Here is a 20600-nt window from a genome sequence, read left to right as displayed (position 1 = left end):
GTCATACAAACGTTACACTTAAATCCGAACTGGTTCTCTAGCAAATTAGTAAGAATGTCTCACCCCATGTTCAAGAATAGCTCTTTTCCCTTTATTCAGATTACAACTGCTCAGTTTCGGTTATTTTAAATTAAATAATCTCCAAAATATCGTTAAACCATAGAAAGTTGGTTGCAATTTCAGTTTAATCCACCAGTTTAATCCACCAGAAAAGACCAGATCAAATAATAAAACAAATATTATACTAATTGATAAAAACTTCTTTTTTTTTTAATTAAATGTATAAAAAATGTATAATCTTTGTAAATTATATCATAAATAGGACTAGTAGAGCTATGTCACACATGCAGCTAACACAAATATATTGAAATGTCTCCTCTACCCAAAATGACAACCAACAAATTGCAGCATTACAGCAAAAATGGAAGAGGAAAGTGGAAAAAGTAAGGAACTTGTCTGTCGGTCCCGCATTAAAGACCAAAATTGGTTAAAGAAAATTGTGATAAATAAAAATAAATACCAGTTTAATTTAAGGACACATTGATAGCTGTGCTATATAGATTGCAAAATAGTTGGGAAGAGATTTTCYATGTACCGATTCCATGGCACATGGTTTATGAATTGACACGCAAAACAATGCCAAATTCAAAACTTTGAATTTTTCAATTAAAATTATTATACAAAATTCTTGCAACCAGTGTAAAGTTATATACTGTATATGGGGCATACAACTTTCCCAGCTCTGCAGATTTTGCTGCAAGGAGGCAGAGTCATTAGATCATTTATTTTGGTGCTGTCCATATGTAGCTCATTTTTGGTCACAGGTCCAGGAATGGCTGAAGAATTGCTACATTTACCTAGAGCTAATGCTGCAAATGGCAATATTAGGTGATTTGAAAAGTCATAGTCCAATCAATCAATAATATAATAATATTTTAGCAAAAATGTTTATTTTTAATTGTACAATCTGTAGAAACTATGAGAATAGAAAGGTTCAGATATTTTGTGAAGCATCACAGCACAGTTGAAAAATATATGGCAAATAGAAATCCAATATGGACGGTGTTAAGAGATAGATGGGAGGGGTTGAATGGAGCTGAAGAGTGGGACTAATAACAACAAGATAACAAATGTAAAACATACTGGGTCTGTAAAATGTATATAGGTTCAGAATTTTTGTGAAATAGCACAGTTACAAATATATGGCAAATAGAAATCAAACTGAATGGACATCAGAAATAGAGGAAGGCCAGGACTAAAAACAAACAAAATATAAATATTGTAAAATAGATTGTGTCCATAAAATGTATATACTATGCATAAGCTGGAAGTAGAAGCCTAGGTGTTATAGTTAATTTGTTTACTCCAATTAGGAGAGGGGTGGTAAGGTTTGCAGGAAATAATAAAGGAAACTAGGCTTCTACTAGTTTATCCCTCCCCCTGGTGCTCGAGGGCGCCAGGCTGCATGCATTACGCACTCCTGTCACCATCATTACGCACAGTTGTCTTCCCTCATCACGCGCATCAGCGATTCATTGGACTCACCTGGACTCAATCACCTGTTTAATTACCTCCCCTATATCTGTCTGTTCCCTAGATATAATGTTCGTATGTCTTTGTATACCCGGTTCTGACACTGTCTCTGTCCTGTTCGATGTCTGTTCCACATTTACTGTTGACTCCCCGTACCTACTTCTCTACTCCAGCGTTGGTTCTTACAATATGTGTGTGTTTATGTATGTATATGTATGTATGTTTATATACACTACTGTTAAAAAGTTTGGGGTCACTTACAAATGTCCTTGTTTTTGAAAGAAAAGCAAATTTTTGGTCCATTAAAATAACATCAAATTGATCAGAAATACAGTGTAGACATTGTTAATGTTGTAAATGATTTGTGGCTGGAAATTGCATATTTTTCATGGAATATCTACATAGGCGTACAGAGGCCCATTATCAGCAACCACCACTCCTGTGTTCCAATGGCACATTGTGTTAGCTAATCCAAGTTTACCAATTTAAAAGCTAATTGACAATTAGAAAACCCTTTTGAAATTATGTTAGCACAGCTGAAAACGGTTGTTCTGATTAAAGAAGCATTCAAATGGCCTTCTTTAGGCTAGTTGAGTATCTGGAGCATATATGCATACTCACTTTAACCAAACCTACATGTACATACTACCTCAATTAGCCCAACTAACCAGTGCCTGTATATAGCCTCGCTACTGTTATAGCCTTGCTACTGTTATTTTTCAGTGTCTATTTACTGTTGTTTTATTTCTTTACTTATCTATTGTTCCTGTAAGGAAGCATTTCACTGTAAGGTCTACACCTGTTGTATTCGGCGCCCGTGACAAATAAACTTTGATTTGATTTGAAGTACGTCTCAACGTCAACAGTGAAAAGGAGACTCCGGAATGCTGGCCTTCTAGGCAGACTTGCAAAGAAAAAGCCATCTCAGTCTGGTCAATAAAAATAAAAGATTAAGATGAGCAAAAGAACACAGACACTGGACAGAGGGCCAGCATTTCGGAGTCGCCTCTCACAATTGACGTTGATACTGGTGTTTTGCTGGTACTATTTAATGAAGCTGCCAGTTGAGGACTTGTGAGGTGTCTGTTTCTCAAACTAGACACTCTAATGTACTTGTCCTCTTGCTCAGTTGTGCACAGTGGCCTCCCACTCCTCTTTCTATTCTGGTTAGAGTCCGTTTGCACTGTTCTTTGAAGGGAGTAGTACACGGCGGAGTAGTACACAGCGTTGTACGAGATCTTGTAAGATATATTCTCACATGGAATAGCTTTCATTTCACAGAACAAGAATAGATTGACGAGTTTCAGAAGAAAGTGCTTTGTTTCTGGCCATTTTGAGCCTGTAATCGAACCCACATATGCTGATGCTCCAGATACTCAACTAATCTAAAGAAGGCCAGTTTTATAGCTTCTCATAATCAGAACAACCATTTTCAGCTGTGCTAACATAATTGCAAAAGGGTTTTCTAATGATCAATTAGCCTTTTAAAATTATAAACTTGGATTAACATAATGTGCCATTGGAACACAGGAGTAATGGTTGCTGATAATGGCCCTCTGTACACCTATGTAGATATTCCATAAAAAAATCTGCCGTTTCCAGCTACAATAGTCATTTACAACATTAACAATGTCTACACTGTATTTCTGATCAATTTAATGTTATTTTAATGGACAAAAATTGTGCTTTTCTTTCAAAAACAAGGACATTTGTAAGTGATACCAAACTTTTGAACGGTAGTATGTATGTATCTATGTATATATGTATGTGTGTATACAGTTGAAGTCGGAAGTTTACATACACTTAGGTTGGAGTCATTAAAACTCGTTTTTCAACCACTCCAAAGATTTCTTGTTAACAAACTATAGTTTTGGCAAGTCGGTTAGGACATCTACTTTGTGCATGACACAATAAATTCTTCCAACAATTGTTTACAGATGGATTATTTCACTTATAATTCACTGTATCACAATTCCAGTGGGTCTGAAGTTTACATACACTAGGTTGACTGTGCCTATAAACAGCTTGGAAAATTTCACAAAATGATGTCATGGCTTTAGAAGCTTCTGATAGGCTAATTGACATAATTTGAGTAATTTGGAGGTGTACCTGTGGATGTATTTCAAGGCCTATCTTCAAACTCAGTGCCTCTTTGCTTGACATCATGGGAAAATCAAAAGAAATCTGCCAAGACCTCAGAAAAAAAATTTGTAGACATCCGCATGTCTGGTTCATCCTTGGGAGCAATTTCCAAACACCTGAAAGTACCACGTTCATCTGTGGTATCTGTGGTTCCGTCTCCTAGAGATGAATGTACTTTGGTGCGAAAAGTGCAAGTCAATCGCAGAACAACAGCAAAGGACTTTGTGAAGATGCTGGAGGAAACAGGTACAAAAGTAACTATATCGACATAACCTGAAAGGCCGCTCAGCAAGGAAGATGCCACTGCTCCAAAACCACCATAAAAAAAGCCAGACTATGGTTTGCAACTGCACATGGGGACAAAGATCGTACTTTTTGGAGAAAAGTCCTCTGGTCTGATGAAACAAAAATAGAACTGTTTGGCCATAATGACCATTGTTATGTTTGGAGGAAAAAGGGGGCGGCTTGCAAGCCGAAGAACACCATCCCAACTGTGACGCACGGGGGTGGCAGCATCATGTTGTGGGGGTGCTTTGCTGAAGGAGGGACTGGTGCACTTCACACACTAGATAGCATCATGAGGGAGGAAAATTATGTGGATATATTGAAGCAACATCTCAAGACATCAGTCAGGAAGTTAAAGCTCGGTTGCAAATGGGTCTTCCAAATGGACAATGACCCCAACCATACTTCCAAAGTTGTGGCAAAGTGGCTTAAGGACAACAAAGTCAAGGTATTGGAGTGGCCATCACAAAGCCCTGACCTCAATCCTATAGAAAATTTGTGGCCAGAACTGAAAAAGCATGTGCAAGCAAGAAAGCCTACAAACCTGACTCAGTTACACCAGCTCTGTCAGGATGAATGGGCCAAAATTCACCCAGCTTATTATGGGAAGCTTGTGGAAGGCTACCCGAAATGTTTGACCAAGTTAAACAATTTAAAGGCAATGCTACCAAATATTAATTGAGTGTATGTAAACTTCTGACCCACTGGGAATGTGATGAAAGAAATAAAAGCTGAAATAAATTATTCTCTCTACTATTATTCTGACATTTCACATTCTTAAAATAAAGTGGTGATCCTAACTGACCTAAGACAGGGAATTTTTACTAGGATTAATGTCAGGAATTGTAAAAAACTGAGTTTAAATAAATTTGGCTAAGGTGTATGTAACTTCAACTGTATATGTAAATATATATATTTACCCCAAAAATATATGAGGGATTGGAAATGACGCAGACAATTACACTGATGAAAAGCTACAATCTATCCGCAATATTCAAGCTGATCCACCCACATAAAAAAAGTGCAATAGTCACCATTAGTCTGGTACCAGGTTGTTTTTCCTCTCCAACTTTGTTCAGTTCAAGGGGTGTTGCGAGCGCCAAATTTTGTAGACACACCCAAATGTGCACAGCTTTCCCAAGGGCAATACCCACACAACATGTTTAGGCTATACGCATGCACGAAATATGAAATCGGCTCGATTTAAGCTACTTCAAGCTAGACAAAGCAGCAACGCCTATGCTGACCCTGTCCATTAACATCGACTGGTATCAGGAAAGGCTGCACACGTCAAAGATTGTGGTGGCTTTGAATGGATGGAAAGAAAGGCATGAATACTCTAGCACCTTTCCTCAGGTTTTTATGCCGTTTCAGCACATTTTTAGATTTTGAGCATAAAAAACACCAGAATCATTGAGAAAAAAACTTTTTTATATAATACATTTTTTTACTTGTTTTTTCATAACATCTTTCCTTATTAGAATATCACAGGGTAAGCACTGTCTACCCTGCCTACCCTGACTGCACGTCACTGTAAGATGTGTTACATGTGTCTTGGCCGAGCTAGAATGTTTTTCATAAGTGCTGTATTTAATACTGTAGGAAAATATGTCTGTATGGTGGGCATAGTGTTGGAGAAAGTGTTGTGTGGATCAACCTTGAAATAACTTGAGATTCCCTATTGAATACAGATATGGTCATCTCGGACGGAGGTAGCAACTAGCTACTGTAACTAACAATCACTTCCCAAATGAGATGGAGTTATATCAGGCAGAAGGCAGTTTTCCATCTGCAGCGACAGAGCCCAGTGTTCTATAGGGCCTCTCAGCTCTAACAGACACACATGAGAGCTGCAGCTTTGAGATACAGTAAATGAGGTCTGATTGAAGTGAGCTGATGCTAAGTGCTTTGTTACGGCTATCAGAAGCACAGGCTGGCTGGGTTAGAAGAAGAGATCATTCAGAAGAACAGCTCATGCCTCAGCAAGGAGGAAGAAAGGCAGGCAGAGATTTAAACATCAGTGTTCAGGGTGGAAGACTAACAGGCTTAGGGAAGAAAGGGAGAATGTACTGAAGGACATGAGAAGGTGTGAAAGAGAGCGGAAAAATATGAGTCCTCAAAAATGATCTGCAAACGAATAGCTGCACGCAATGTTTCGGATGGCTGATTGATTAGCAGGCATTCAAAATACGAATCTGGCCTGCAATTGTCAGTCATCCAAAACCTCCACACATTATAATGACCATAGATCATATTCACAATGCACAATCGTTTCAGGGACATTTCTTCTCATCTAGGGAAATCTTACGTACTTTACATTTTCATAGTTCTGGTGCCAAGGCCCCCAAACCCCAAATCAGCACAATGTCCTTTAGAAACAAGTACATCATCTTATTTCTGCCCAATAACTCAAAAAGCATTCGCTGTATCCATTATTCAAATGGCTTTCCTTGGTTTTAGGGAAACCCCAGTTGGATTCTGTGAGGCAAAAGCTGTGTCAAATGAAATGAGAAATATAACTTCTAAAGGTTACTCGTTCCCCCAAAAAAAGCTTTAAGAGGTGCAGCCTAACTTTGGTGATGTAGCACAGGCCCTCTCTGAACCTATCTGAAACAGATAAAGTTTAATGAGGCTGTGTGTCTAGCCTACTGCCATTGACCTTCCCTTCACAGGTAAGCTCACTGAGAGCACAGCAATGATCTGGCGTAGAGTTACAGGGGAGGAGAGGAGAATACAGGAGAGGACAGGAGAGCTGGGCTAGCTGGGCATTATTATGTTAGTATAGCAGTATGAGCTGCCAGGTTGGGAACTGAGCCAACCAGTACACTGGGGTTTAGTACACCCACTCCTGTGACATATTTCTAATGACTATTGCGTCGGGACCTTGGTTCAACGTCTCATCTGTTGCCTGTGTGAACGAATAGCCTTGCTAAAAAAAATGGACAGATCTAGGATCAGCTTCCCCTCACCCAATCTTCACCTTCAAACACAAAACAAACCTTAGATCAGCATTTAGGGGTAACTTCCTCCTACCGTGTGTATGCAGTATGCTGCCTGTGTGGATGTGAATGGCTGCCCGGTGCAGTGTGGGTGGCTATATATATGTATTTATTTTTTAAATAAATGATTCAAGGTCAGACAGCACTGGCTCTGAGCGAGACAGTGGTGGACCATTAAGGTTGTGAGACTTCACTGACTGTACCAATGGAACTATATCTCCATGAAAGTGTCACGGTAATAAGGCCCTCACATTGTTTGTGCAAGTGTTGTGTGGATGTACCGGTGAATGATATTTGCTCTCTATCTAAAGTATCTCTGTTTGTGTGTTGTCCTCTCTTCCACTCTCCTTGAGTGACGCTCTTTCTCTCTCTCTTTCTCTCTCTCTCGCTCTGTCTCTCGCTCTCTCTCGCTCTCTCTAGGCCTATGCCTTGTTCTTTCTAAGTATGTCTCTCACTCTCTTTCCCGCTTTCCCTTAAACCTCATGTTCTTCTCCTTGTAAACACCCAGTGCTCTGTCCTGCCATTGCTCGGTGTTAGCTTGCTAGCGCTGCCCTGACATTACCAATGTAGTAGTTAGCTACGCTGCCCTAACATTATCAGTGTAATAGCTGGCTAGCTGTGCGGGGACATAGCATTAGCAGTCTGCATCGTGTTCTCCTATAGCGCTTCAGTGACTTTTAATTTGCACTTCTGCTCCTGCTGGGCTTCTATCTGCTGCCCTGACAGTCCCAGTACTCCCACACCCCTCCAGCCAACCAGTCCGCACTCAGACAGACACACACATTGGAAAGCACGCGCACATTCGTGAAGCAGATCACACAAACACACACACACACACACATTTATGGTGTCAGAAAAAAGAGCACATACATTGCTCTTCCTTTCACACATTTCAAACCCATTTTAACATGCGTGATTAAAGACACACACATACACACAGCTCTCTGTCTCCCACTCAGCTATCAATTTGCAGAATGCGTTAGGTGGCTAATTCATAGGGACGTGTGTGAACTCCCCAGCAGTGTGAGACCAGATCAGAGCTCAGTCAGACGGAGGTCACATCTAATCACCCGGGGTCATAACTCTCAGCCCTTATCTACTGCACTGAGCTAGAAAGAACAAGTGTCACAGTCTCAACAGTCTCACCCCCCAAACTATTAGTCACGCACGTTACCACACTGACCACGATAGTTTCAGAAAAAAGTGTGTGTGTGTGTGTGTGTGTGTGTGTGTGTGTGTGTGTGTGTGTGTGTGTGTGTGTGTGTGTGTGTGTGTGTGTGTGTGTGTGTGTGTGTGTGTGTGTGTGTGTGTGTGTGTGTGTGTGTTGTGTGTGTGTGTGTGTGTGTGCATGCGTGTGCATCAGACAACCATTGAACTCATTCATCTCTGCAGGAGAGATAAGATGACCGGGAGGGATGGCGTGTAGTCAGGATAGAACATTCTCACCAAACTACTGTCCCCTGCTGGGGGTTGGGAGTTCAGAAGAGGAATTTTACAAGTGAGACCACAGCAGAGAAAGAAAAAGAGACAGAGCAAGAAAGAGAGATAGGACGACAGACAGACAAAGCTAGAGACAGTCAGAGACAGGGAGAGTTTTTGCTACTTAAAACATGTGTTGTATGTTTTCATTGGATAAGAAGTATCTCCGTTTGATAACATTTTCTCCCGTTCCATGCCTTCTGAACACGACCCAGCCAAACACTACGACATCATCGCTTTAGACAGAGACTAGAAGGTCAGGGCACAGATGGTCCAGTGGAATCATCTTGAGCAGGGGTATTCAACTCTTACTCTATGAGGTCCGGAGCCTGCTGGGTTTCTCTTCTACCTGATAATTAATTGCACCCACCTTGTGTCCCAGGTCTAAATTAGTCCCTGATTAGAGGGGAACAATTAAAAAACGCTGTGGAATTGGCTTCGGTGTGCAGAGTTGAGTTTGAGGGGTCTAGAGGGACTATCAAAGAGGAGCTTTGGAGAATCTAAATGAAGACGGATGCAGATCACCCCCAGAACCTTCAAAACATTGCTGTGAACACCCCCATAAGGAGTTAGTTGGTCTAGTCCACAATTTCCAGGACAGTTACAAGTCATTGTATAATTCAGACCCTAAAGGGGACCATTGTACCATGCAGTAAACCGTTTTTCTGGTATCACAGGATACTGTGGAAGTACTACTGTAGCCTAATAGTTCTATATCTGAGAGGGTTCCATACAGAGCAAAGCATTCCACCAACATTCTATCTGCCGGTCTGAGACAAAGAATTCCTCTCGCTTCCATTGGATGTTGATTTAAGATTGATGTTCTGACAGCTCCACAACTGGTTGGTGCCATGAGTCACTGAGAAGAACATGCACACATACAGTACCAGTCAAAAGTTTGGACACACCTACTCCTTCAAGGGTTTTTCTTTATTTTTTACTAATTTCTACATTGTAGTATAACATGAAATAAAACATGGATTAATGTAGAAAGCAAATAAACAAATACACTTGAGATTCTTCAAAGTAGCCACCCTTTTCCTTGATGACAGCTTTGCACACTCTTGGCATTCTCTCGACCTGTTTCATTAGGTTGTCACCTGGAATGTACTTCAATTCATATAAAATCAGATTGTATTGGTCACATACACATGGCTAGCAGATGTTATTGCAAGTGTAGCAAACTGCTTGTACTTCTAGTTCCGACAGTGCAGCAATACCTAACAAGTAATATCTAACAATTCCACAACAAAAACCTTATACACACATATCTAAGTAAAGGAACAGAATAAGAATGTAAAAATATATAGATGAGCAATGTCAGAGCGGCATAGGCTAAGATGCAAAATATTGTATATAATACAGTATATACATATGAGATGAGTAATGCAAGATATGTAAACACTGTTAAAGTGGCATTTTTTAAAGTGACTAGTGTTCCATTTATTAAAGTGGCCAATAATTTCAAGTCTGTATATTTTATTAAATGTTTATTTAACCTTTATTTAACTATCTATAGGCAGCAGCCTCTCTGTGCTAGTGATGGCTGTTTAACAATCATATGGCCTTGAGATAGAAGCTGTTTTTCAGTCTCTCGGTTCCAGCTTTGATGCACCTGTACTGACCTCGCCTTCTGGATGATAGCGGGGTGAACAGGCAGTGGCTCGGATGGTTGTTGTCCTTGATTATCTTTTTGGCCTTCCTGTGACATCGGGTGCTGTAGGTGTCTTGGAGGGCAGGTAGTTTGCTTCCGGTGATGCGTTGTGCAGACCGCACCACCCTCTGGAGAGCCCTGCGGTTGTGGGCGGTGCAGTTGCTGTACCAGGCGGTGATACAGCACAACAGGATGCTCTCAATTGTGCATCTGTAAAAGTTTGTGAGGGTTTTAGGTGCCAAGCCAAATTTCTTCAGCCTCCTGAGGTTGAAGAGGCGCCATTGCGCCTTCTTCACCACYCTGTCTGTGTGGGTGGACCATTTCAGTTTGTCAGTGATATGTACGCCGAGGAACTTTCCACCTTCTCCACTGCTGTCCAGTTGAGTGAGAGGTTATTTTCCTGACACCACACTCCGAGAGCCCTCACCTCCTCCCTGTAGGCTGTCTCGTCATTGTTGGTAATCAAGCGTACTACTGTTGTGTCATCTGCAAATTTGATGATTGAGTTGGAGGTGTGTGTGGCCACGTAGTCATGGGTGAACAGGGAGTACAGGAGGGGGCTGAACACGCGCCCTTGTGGGGCTCCAGTGTTGAGGATCAGCGAAGTGGAGATGTTGTTTCCTACCTTCACCACCTGGGGACGGCCTGTCGGGAAGACCAGGACCCAATTGTACAGGGCGGGGTCGAGTCCCAGGGCCTCAAGCTTAATGATGAGCTTGGAGGGTACTATGGTGTTGAATGCTGAGCTGTATTCAATCAATCAATCAATTGTATTTATAAAGCCATTTTTACAATAGCCGATGTCAAAGTGCTATACAGAAACACAGCCTAAAACCCCAAACAGCAAGCAATGCAGATGTAGAAGCACTGTGGCTAGGAAAAACTCAGGCAGGAACCTAGGAAGGCAGGAACCTAGGAAGAAACCTAGAGAGGAACCAGGCTCTGAGGGGTGGCCAGTCCTCTTCTGGCTGTGCCGGGTTGAGATTATAACAGTACATGGCCAAGATGTTCAAATGTTCATAGATGACCAGCAGGGTCAAATAATAATAATAATTGCAGTGGTTGTAAAGGGTGCAACAGGTCAGCACCTCAGGAGTAAATGTCAGTAGATTTTTTATAGCCGAGCATTCAGAGTTAAAGACAGCAGGTGTTGACAATGTAGTCAATGAACAGCATTCTTACATAGGTATTCCTCTTGTCCAGATGGGATAGGTCAGTGTGCAGTGAGATGGCAATTGCATCGTCTGTGGACCTATTGGGGCAGTAAGCAAATTGAATTGGATCTAGGGTGACAGGTAAGGTACAGGTGATATGATCCTTGACTAGTCTCTCAAAGCACTTCATGATGACAGAAGGCCAGGTCAAGAATTTTGAAAGTTTCTTCAAGTGCAGTTGCAAAAGCCATCAAGCACTATGATGAAACTGGCTCACATGAAGACCGCCACAGGAAAGGAAGACCCAGAGTTACCTCCGCTGCAGAGGATAAGTGCATTACAGTTGCCAGCCTCAGAAATTGCAGCCCAAATAAATGTTTCACAGAGTTCAAGTAACAGACACATCTCAACATCAACGTTTCAGAGGAGACTGCATGAATCAGGCCTTCATGACCAAATTGCTGCAAAGAAACCACTCCTAAAGGACAACAATAAGAAGAGACTTAGTTGGGCAAAGAAACACGAGCAATGGACATTAGATCGGTGGAAATCTGTCCTTTGGTCTGATGAGTCCAAATTTGTGATTTTTGGTTCCAACCGCCGTGTTTTTGTGAGATGCAAAGTAGGTGAACGGATGATTTCAGCATGTGTGGTTCCCACCGAGAAGCATGGAGGAGGAGGTGTGATGGTGTGTGGGTGCATTGCTGGTGACACTGTCATTGATTTATTTAGAAATTAAGGCACACTTAACCAGTATGGCTACCACAACATTCTGCAGCGATAAGCCATCCCATCTGGTTTGCGCTTAGTGGGACTATCATTTATTTTGACCCAACACACCTCCATGCTGTGTAAGGGTTTTTTGACCAAGAAGGAGTGTGATGGATTGCTGCATCAGATGACCTGGCCTCCACAATCACACAACCTCAACCCAATTGAGATGGTTTGGGATGAGTTGGAACGCAGAGTGAAGGAAAAGCGATCAACAAGTGCTCAGCATATGTGGGAACTCCTTCAAGACTGTTGGAAAAGCATTCCAGGTGAAACTGGTTGAGAGAATGCCAAGAGTGTGCAAAGCTTTCATCAAGGCAAAGGGTGGCTACTTTGAAAAATATAAAATATAAAATATTTTTTTGATTTGTTTGAAACTTTTTTGGTTACTACATAATTCCATATGTGTTATTTCATCGTTTTGATGTCTTCACTATTATTCTACAATGTAGAAAATAGTAAAATTAAGAAAAACCTTGAATGAGTAGGTGTGTCCAAACTTTTGACTGGTACTGTATGTGCATGCCCAAACACACACACACATGTGTACACACACACACACACACACACACACACACACAGAGGGAGGATTGACCCCTGTGGTCTGCCCCTCGTTATAGGGAGCAGAAGGAGTCTTAGAGCTGGAGGTTGGTCACTGAGACACACAGACACAGGCAATGGGGGAAAGACAGACACTCCAGCCAAAGGAATATCCGCGAAAGGCTAACCTTGTCAAGTTGAAAGTGAGAGGAACCCCAGCATATCATCAGCAAAATAAGAAGAAAGGGAATGTGCACAGCGGCTGGCCACACAGTGTGGGCCACTCCCAGGCCTCACCCTGATCGTTATTCAGGTGGTAGTGATACAACATACGGTGACCTTGCTGGCTTTCACATGGGAGGAGGACCCTGCTGCTACAGCAACACAGAGAAAAAGACTAGCGAGCTCCTCAAGGCTAAGTATATTCACTCTATAGCTAACATCTCAACTGGAGGATAACCAGGGCATTCTCCTCACCAAAATGCAACACTTTAACAGGTGTACAATGCCTAGATTACGGTTATTCTGAGTGATAGAGAGAGGCCCATCTCTACCATCTCTATCCCGCTATCCTTGCCTCTCAGCCTTCCCAATTTCTGCGCTCAACAATGCTACAGTGTTGCATTGCCAAATAGACCAGATCAAAAAAGCAAAAACACACACCTTCACCCTCCACTTGTGTGTTTCTATTTCATCAATTCACAGCACTATGCATGTTATTAACACTTACTTTAGAGGCGTTCTGTTGATGGTATGGAGACTTTTCATGCACTGACTGTGCTGTCGCTCCAGATAAATAGAAAGCTGAATAGGCTTTTATGTAAAAAGGGTAATATTAACATACAACATGAACTGTCTGGAGTGGTGCTTTAACATCTGAGAGAAAGACAGCGAGATATGCGTATCTTCTGAATGCTGTATGTTCTTCACTATTATATTAGTAATTTGATATGTATCAATAAATTGCAAGTGCCCTTTCCTACTCTTGCTCAGCAGACCTTTAAAGGTAAACATCACTGTCAGATGGACATTTATGCTTGAGTGCGTTCATATTAATGTGTGTGTGTGTGTGTGTGTGTGTGTGTGTGTGTGTGTGTGTGTGTGTGTGTGTGTGTGTGTGTGTGTGTGTGTGTGTGTGTGTGTGTGTGTGTGTGTGTGTGTGTGTGTGTACCCACGCACGCACGCGCAAGACACTGTGCGCGGTATACCAGCCATACGCACCTGCCCGCCAAACGTGCTCATCAGCGGCGCATGATGATGGTAGGGCTGACGGTATAGCGCCCCGGGAGCAGCCGTGGGGTTTCTCTACCCCTGTACCACTAAGCTGGGCTGCCTATCACTTTAGGTGTAACAGACCCGAAACACAACCTACCGTTTTACTTTTTACCAATCAGGGGTCTGTCAATGGAGCATGAACCATCCCACTGGACATACACTGGTTGAATTAAATTACGTTCTACCAACGTGGAATATCCATTGAATTGACGTCTTTGCCCGATGGGATGCCCCTATTTGATCCTGCAAACTATGGGAATAATCCATAATGTGTCCCAAAACCTAATGTGTTCCAAAACAAGATGAAACATTTAGCCCCTCATGCTAAATAGGGTATAAGTGCGTATCTCTATCCCATGCACAGTTGCGTCTAATGAAATGAAAACGGAAAATGGGAACCCTTTCATAACAGTCGAACCCCGACAACTGCTCTAGCAACATCATGCTTTTTGAAACCCTTAACGATGGGTAATGACAACCTTTAAACTGCACAAATCTTTACAGGTCAGAAAACAGACATCTTATCTGATAGTGCGACAAGGAAATGCAAATGCGCGTGTACCTACCTCAATTAGCGGAGGAGAGGTGTTTTTCTTTCTGTCTCTGGCGGAGAGATGCTGAGATATGTGTTGACTCCCGGCAGAAGGGATGTGTAGACAGCTGATCATGCGCAAGAGACACACTGATGCTGCCCGTTCAGAACGCCCTGTAATAAAGGAGACCACACAGAAAATAGAAGCGTCTCAAGCCTCATCTGACAGATCTTTGTTGCCCCTCCCACCCTCGCTCTTCTTTTGTCGTTGCTCACTCGTTTTTCCTGTCTCCCCCTTCTGCACTAAGCACTTTAGTCAAACTGCAGCCCCTGTCCTATAAGGATGCTCTCTCTCGAAAAGCAGCCGCTTTTCTTTCGCTGCTTGTACTCCCTGCCCACCTTCCTCTTCCTCCTCTCTCACCTTCTGTTCTCTTCTCCTCCTTTAAAATGAAACTAAGAAAAACAAAACAGCAGCCGCCTGTGCATCTCACTCGCCTTTGTTGCCTGCCTCTCCTACACAGTCAACCTGGACACAGGATTAGACATAACATGGAACATCTAAATCTGTATCTCTCTATTTAGTATGATATCATGTTTCATATGGTATGCATTCATTTGTGGATGTCCATCATCCATTTTGTATGATATGTTAAGAATTGTATGATATGTTACAAATTGCAATTCATACAATATGTTACACATTTTCAATACAAAAGATATGTTACAAATTCCAATTTGATGTGGCTAATGTTAGCTAGGCTAGAGGTTCTGTCCTTCGCAATTGAGTCAAGCTGCAGCCCCTGTTATTGTTAGGGTTAAGGGTTAGGAGTTAGGTTAAAGGGGAAGGGTTAGCTAACATGCAAAGTAGTTGCAAAGTAGCTAAAAAGTAGTAAGTAGTTGCAAAGTTGATAAAATGCTAAAGTTTTCCGTGATGAGTTTCAAACACGCAATCTTTGGGTACTTGATGTTCTCGCTATATATGCCCACCCATCCACCCCGACCAACTACCCTCCTTTCATTTTTGCTTTAAGTAACCTTCTGTGTTATGTAACCATACCAAACATAACATATCATACTAATTTGAATATCCTGGATATACATTTACTATGTTATGTCTGGTCTATGAGACCAGGCTGACACAGGAGCTACTCATTTTAGAATAGTAGCCTTGGTGACTCCCCCTCCCTCCCTTCTCTGCCTTTTTCTCCCCCTCCCTATATCTCCAAACGTGTGGGCTCCAAACATGCTCCCATCCCTCATTTCACACCTCACTAATGAACATCTCATGCCACAATATGCACACAATCTCATCAAGGAGCGGGACCTGCCTGTCGCACAGGGTACTCGAGTGCTTTCCTTAATGATTTCCTCAGACGTTATTACACCCAGGTCTCATCAACCCACACCTGAGCTCCCTGCTCATAGCCAATAGGCCACATATGGCGCCGACACTCACAGTACTAATGACAAAAGAAAACGCACAATATGAATAAGTGCATTTGGAAAGTATTAATACCCCTTGACCTATTACACATTTTGTTGTTACAGTCTGAATTCAAAATGTATTTATTTTTTCACCCATCGAGACACAATACTGCATAATGACAAAGTGAAAACATGTTTTTAGAAATGTTTTCACATTTATTGACAATTAAATGCAGAAGTATATCATTTTGAGAAGTATTCACACCCCTTTACTATGACACTCCAAATAGACCTCAGGTACATCCAATTTTCTTTGATCATCCTTTAGATGTCAAAATAACTTCATTGGAGTCCACCTGTGGCCAATTCAATTGTTTGGACATGATTTATAAAGAAACACACCTGTCTATATAAGGTCCCACAGTTGACAGTGCATGTCAGAGCTGAAACTATACCATGAAGTCCAAAGAACTGTCCGTAGATCTCCGGGATGAAATTATGATGAGATGATGAATACCAGTCAAAAGTTTGTACACCTACTCATTTAAGGGTTTTAATTTATTTTGACTATTTTCTACATTGTAGAATAATAGTGAAGGTATCAAAACTACGAAAGAACACACATGGAATCATGTAGTAACCAAAAAGGTGCTAAACAAATCAAAATATATTATAGATTTTAGATTCTTCTAAGTGCCTTGATGACAGCTTTGCGCACACGTGGCATTCTCTCAACCAGCTTCACATGGAATGCTTTTCCAACAGTCTTGAAGGAGTTCCCACATATGCTGAGCACTTGTTGGCTGCTTTTCCTTCACTCTGCGTTCCAACTAATCCCAAACCATCTCAACTGGGTTGAGTTTGGGTGATTGTGGAGGCCAGGTCATCTAATGCAGCACTCCATCACTCTCGTTCTTGGTCAACTAGCCCTTACACAGCCTGGAGGTGTGTTGGGTCATTGTCCTGTTGAAAAGCAAATGATAGTCCCACTAAGCACAAACCAGATGGGATGGCTTATCGCTGAAGAATGCTGTGGTGGACATGCTGGTTAAGTGTGCCTTGAATTATAAATAAATCAATGGCAGTGTCACCAGCAAAACACCCCCACACCATCACACCTCCTCCTCCATGCTTCACGGTGGGAACTACACATGCAGAGATAATCTGTTCATCTACTCTGCGTCTCACAAAAAACACGGCGGTTGGAACCAAAAATCTCAAATTTGGACTCATCAGACCAAAGGACAGATTTCCACCGGTCTAATGTCCATTACTCGTGTTTCTTGGCCCAAGCAAGTCTCTTCTTATTATTGGTGTCCTTTAGTAGTGGTTTCTTTGCAGCGATTCTACCATGAAGGCCTGATTCATGCAGTCTCCTCTGAACAGTTGATGTTGAAATGTATCTGTTACTTTTACTCTGTGAAGCATTTATTTGGGCTGTAATTTCTGAGGTTGGTAACTCTAATGAACTTATCCTCTGCAGCAGAGGTAACTCTGGGTCTTCCATTCCTGTGGCGGTCCTCATGAGAGCCAGTTTCATCATAGTGCTTGATGGTTTTTGCAACTGCACTTGAAGAAACTTTAAAAGTTCTTAACATTTTCCAGATTGACTGACCTTCATGTCTTCATAAAGTAATGATGGACTGTTGTTTCTCTTTGCTTATTTGAGCTGTTGGACTTGGTCTTTTACCAAATAGGGATATCTTCTGTACACAATACCTACCTTGTCACAACACAACTGATTGGCTCAGACGCATTAAGAAGGAAAGAAAATCCACAAATTATCTTTTAACAAGGCACACTTGTTAATTGAAATGCATTCCAGGTGACTACCTCATGAAGCTGGTTGAGAGAATGCCAAGAGTGTGCAAAGCTGTCATCAAGGCAAAGGGTGGCTACTTTGAAGAATCTGAAATACAAACTATATTTGTATTTGTTTAACGTTCTTTTGGTTACTACATTTCAAAGTTGTGATGTCTTCACTATTATTCTACATTGTAGAAAATAGTAAAAATAAAGAAAAACACTTGAATGAGTAGGTGTGTCCACACTTTTGACTGGTACTGTCACACGCTGATCTGTTTCACCTGTCTCTGTGATTGTCTCCACCCCCCTCCAGGTGTCGCCCATCTTCCCCATCATCCCCTGTGTATTTATACCTGTGTTCTCTGTGGGTCTGTTAACAGTTGGTCTTGTTTGTTCGTGTCAACCAGCATTTTTCCCCCCTGCTTCCCCCCCCCTCTCTTTTCTTGCCCTCGTAGTTTGGACCCTTGCCTGTTCTGACTCTGAGCCCGCCTGCCTGACCACTCTACCAGTCCCTGACCCTGAGCCTGCCTGCCCCCCTCTGAATTATCCAGACCCTGAGCCTGCCTGCTGTTTGGTACCATTGCCCAACCTCTGGTTTTCTGACCCCTGCCTGTCCTGACCAGTCTTTTGCCTGCCCCTGTTGAAACATTAAACTATGGTCGGCATCTGGGTCTACATCTTCGTTTCCCTTCATACCTGATAGGTACTGTATATCTGGGGAAGGGTATACAACCATTTTTAGTGTTGAAAGGTTCCAAGAGCACAATGGTCTCCATTATTGTGAAATGGAAAAAATATGGGACTATCCAGACCTTGCCTAGAGCTGGCCGTCCGACCAAACTGAGCAACCAGGCAAGAAGGACCTTGGTCAGGGAGGTGATCAAGAACCAAATGACCACTCTGACAGAACTACAGAGTGGTTGAGATGGGAGAACCTGCCAGAAGGACAACAGTCTCTACCACCCTTCACCAATCAGAGCTTTATGAGAGAGTGTCCAGACGGAAGCTATTCCTGAGAAAAAGGCAGATGACAGCATACCTGGAGTTTGCAAAAATTCATGTGAAACACTCTGAGAGTATAAGGCAAAATATTCTGTGGTATGATGAGACAAAAAATGTACTCTTTCACCTGAACGCAAAGTCTGTATTGAACCAGGCACACCCGTCTAACACCACCCCTATCGTGAAGCATGGTGGTAGCAGCATCATGCTATAGGGATGCTTTCAGTGGCAGGGACTAAGACTGGTAAAGATAAAGGGAACAATGAATGGAGCCAAATACAGGCAATTCCTTGATGATAAACTGTTTCAGATTGTACGCGACTTCAGTCTGGGGCAAATATTTATTTTAAAACAGGACCCCAAGCATACAGCCAAACCAATGCTTAAATGACTTCTTAACAAGAATATGAAAGTTGTTGAGTTGTCCAGCCAAAGTCCAGACTTGAATCCCATTGAAAATCTGTGGAAAGACTTGAAGATTGCTGTATACCGCAACTCCCCATCTAACTTAACAAAGCTTGAGAAAATATGCAAGGAAAAATGGGAGAAAATCCCCATATCCATATGTGCAAAGCTGATAAAGACGCAAGATGACTCAAAGCTGTAAAAGCTGTAATCACCATCAAAGGTACTTCTACAAAGTACTTACATAGTATATAGATTAGATATTTCTGAATAAAATGTTCAATACTTTTTATCACATTTCTAAAAACATGTTTTCAATTTGTCATTATGTGGTATTGTGTGTAGATGGGTGAGAAGAAAATCTATTTAATCCATTTTGAATTCAGGCTGTACCACAAGTAATGTGGAAATTATTTTGTATATACTTGAACCTTCATTTAAATAGGCAAGTCAGTTAAGAGCAAAATCTTATTTACAATGATTTCCTACCCCTGCCAGACCCTAACCCGGACAGCGCTGGGCCAATTGTGCGCCACCCTATGGGACTCCCAATCACGGCCGGTTGTCATACAGCCTGAAATTCAACCAGGGTCTGTAGAGACACCTCTAAGCACTGAGATGCAGTGCCCTAGACAGCTGCATCACTCGAGAGCCCCAAAATAATAAGGAATAAGTCTGAAAGTATGAATACTTTCTGAAAGCACTGTATAGCCTACCTTTGACTTCAAATTTCAAAAGGAATGTTAAGTACAAGCAAAAAGACGCTTATTAGACACGCAAGGATAGATTTGAGCACTATAACAAAGCAGGTCTAGTGAGTAACCATGGGTTAGACAATTAGCATTATTAGACATGCAAGACAGAACACACACATATATCATCATGGTCATTAATAGTCATAATGCAGTCATGTAGATCAGTGGTAGGCTAATTACTTACACTCATGACACTACATATCAAATGTCATTTGTCACATGCACTGAATATACAGGGCTTACTGTATATACAGGGGTTACCGGTACAGTGTCAATGTGCGGGGGCACCGGTGTCGAGGTAATTGAGGTACAGTTGAAGTCGGGAGTTTACATACACTTAGGTTGGAGTCATTAAAACTCATTATTCAACCACTCCACAAATTTCCTGTTAACATCCTACAGTTTTGGCAAGTCGGTTAGGACATCTATTTTGTGCATGACACAATTCATTTTTCCAACAATTGTTTACAGACAGAGTATTTCACTTATAATTCACTGTATCACAATTCCAGTAGGTCAGAAGTCTACACACACTAAGTTGACTGTGCCTTTAAACAGCTTGGAAAATTCCAGAAAATGATGTCATGGCTTTAGAAGCTTCTGATAGGCTAATTGCCATCATTTGAAGTCAAATTGGGGTGTACCTGTGGATGTATTTCAATGCCTCCCTTCAAACTCAGTGCCTCTTTGCTTGACATCATGGGAAAATCAAAAGAAATCAGCCCCGACCTCCGACCAAGGTTCATCCTTGGGAGCAATTTCCAAATGCCTGAAGGTACCACGTTCATCTGTACAAACAATAGTACACAAGTACAAACACCATGGGACCACGCAGCCATCATA

The 20600-nt window shown here is 41.8% G+C and overlaps 1 protein-coding gene across 1 annotated transcript in view; it reads right to left on the bottom strand.

The window, feature by feature from the left end:
* Positions 1-14745, bottom strand: part of LOC111963596 (contactin-2) — a 98548-nt gene extending 83803 nt beyond the window's left edge. Inside the window, exon 1 of the mRNA XM_023987133.2 lies at positions 14399-14745. The gene's annotated coding sequence lies outside the window, so the exon portion shown is untranslated. The remainder of the gene's footprint in view (positions 1-14398) is intronic.
* Positions 14746-20600: the final 5855 nt, after the last annotated feature.

This window comes from Salvelinus sp. IW2-2015, linkage group LG1 (assembly GCF_002910315.2).
Source record: "Salvelinus sp. IW2-2015 linkage group LG1, ASM291031v2, whole genome shotgun sequence".
In the NCBI taxonomy this organism is placed as follows: domain Eukaryota; kingdom Metazoa; phylum Chordata; class Actinopteri; order Salmoniformes; family Salmonidae; genus Salvelinus; species Salvelinus sp. IW2-2015.
Note: the sequence above shows the minus strand (reverse complement) of the source record. Positions and strands in the feature narration are given on the sequence as shown.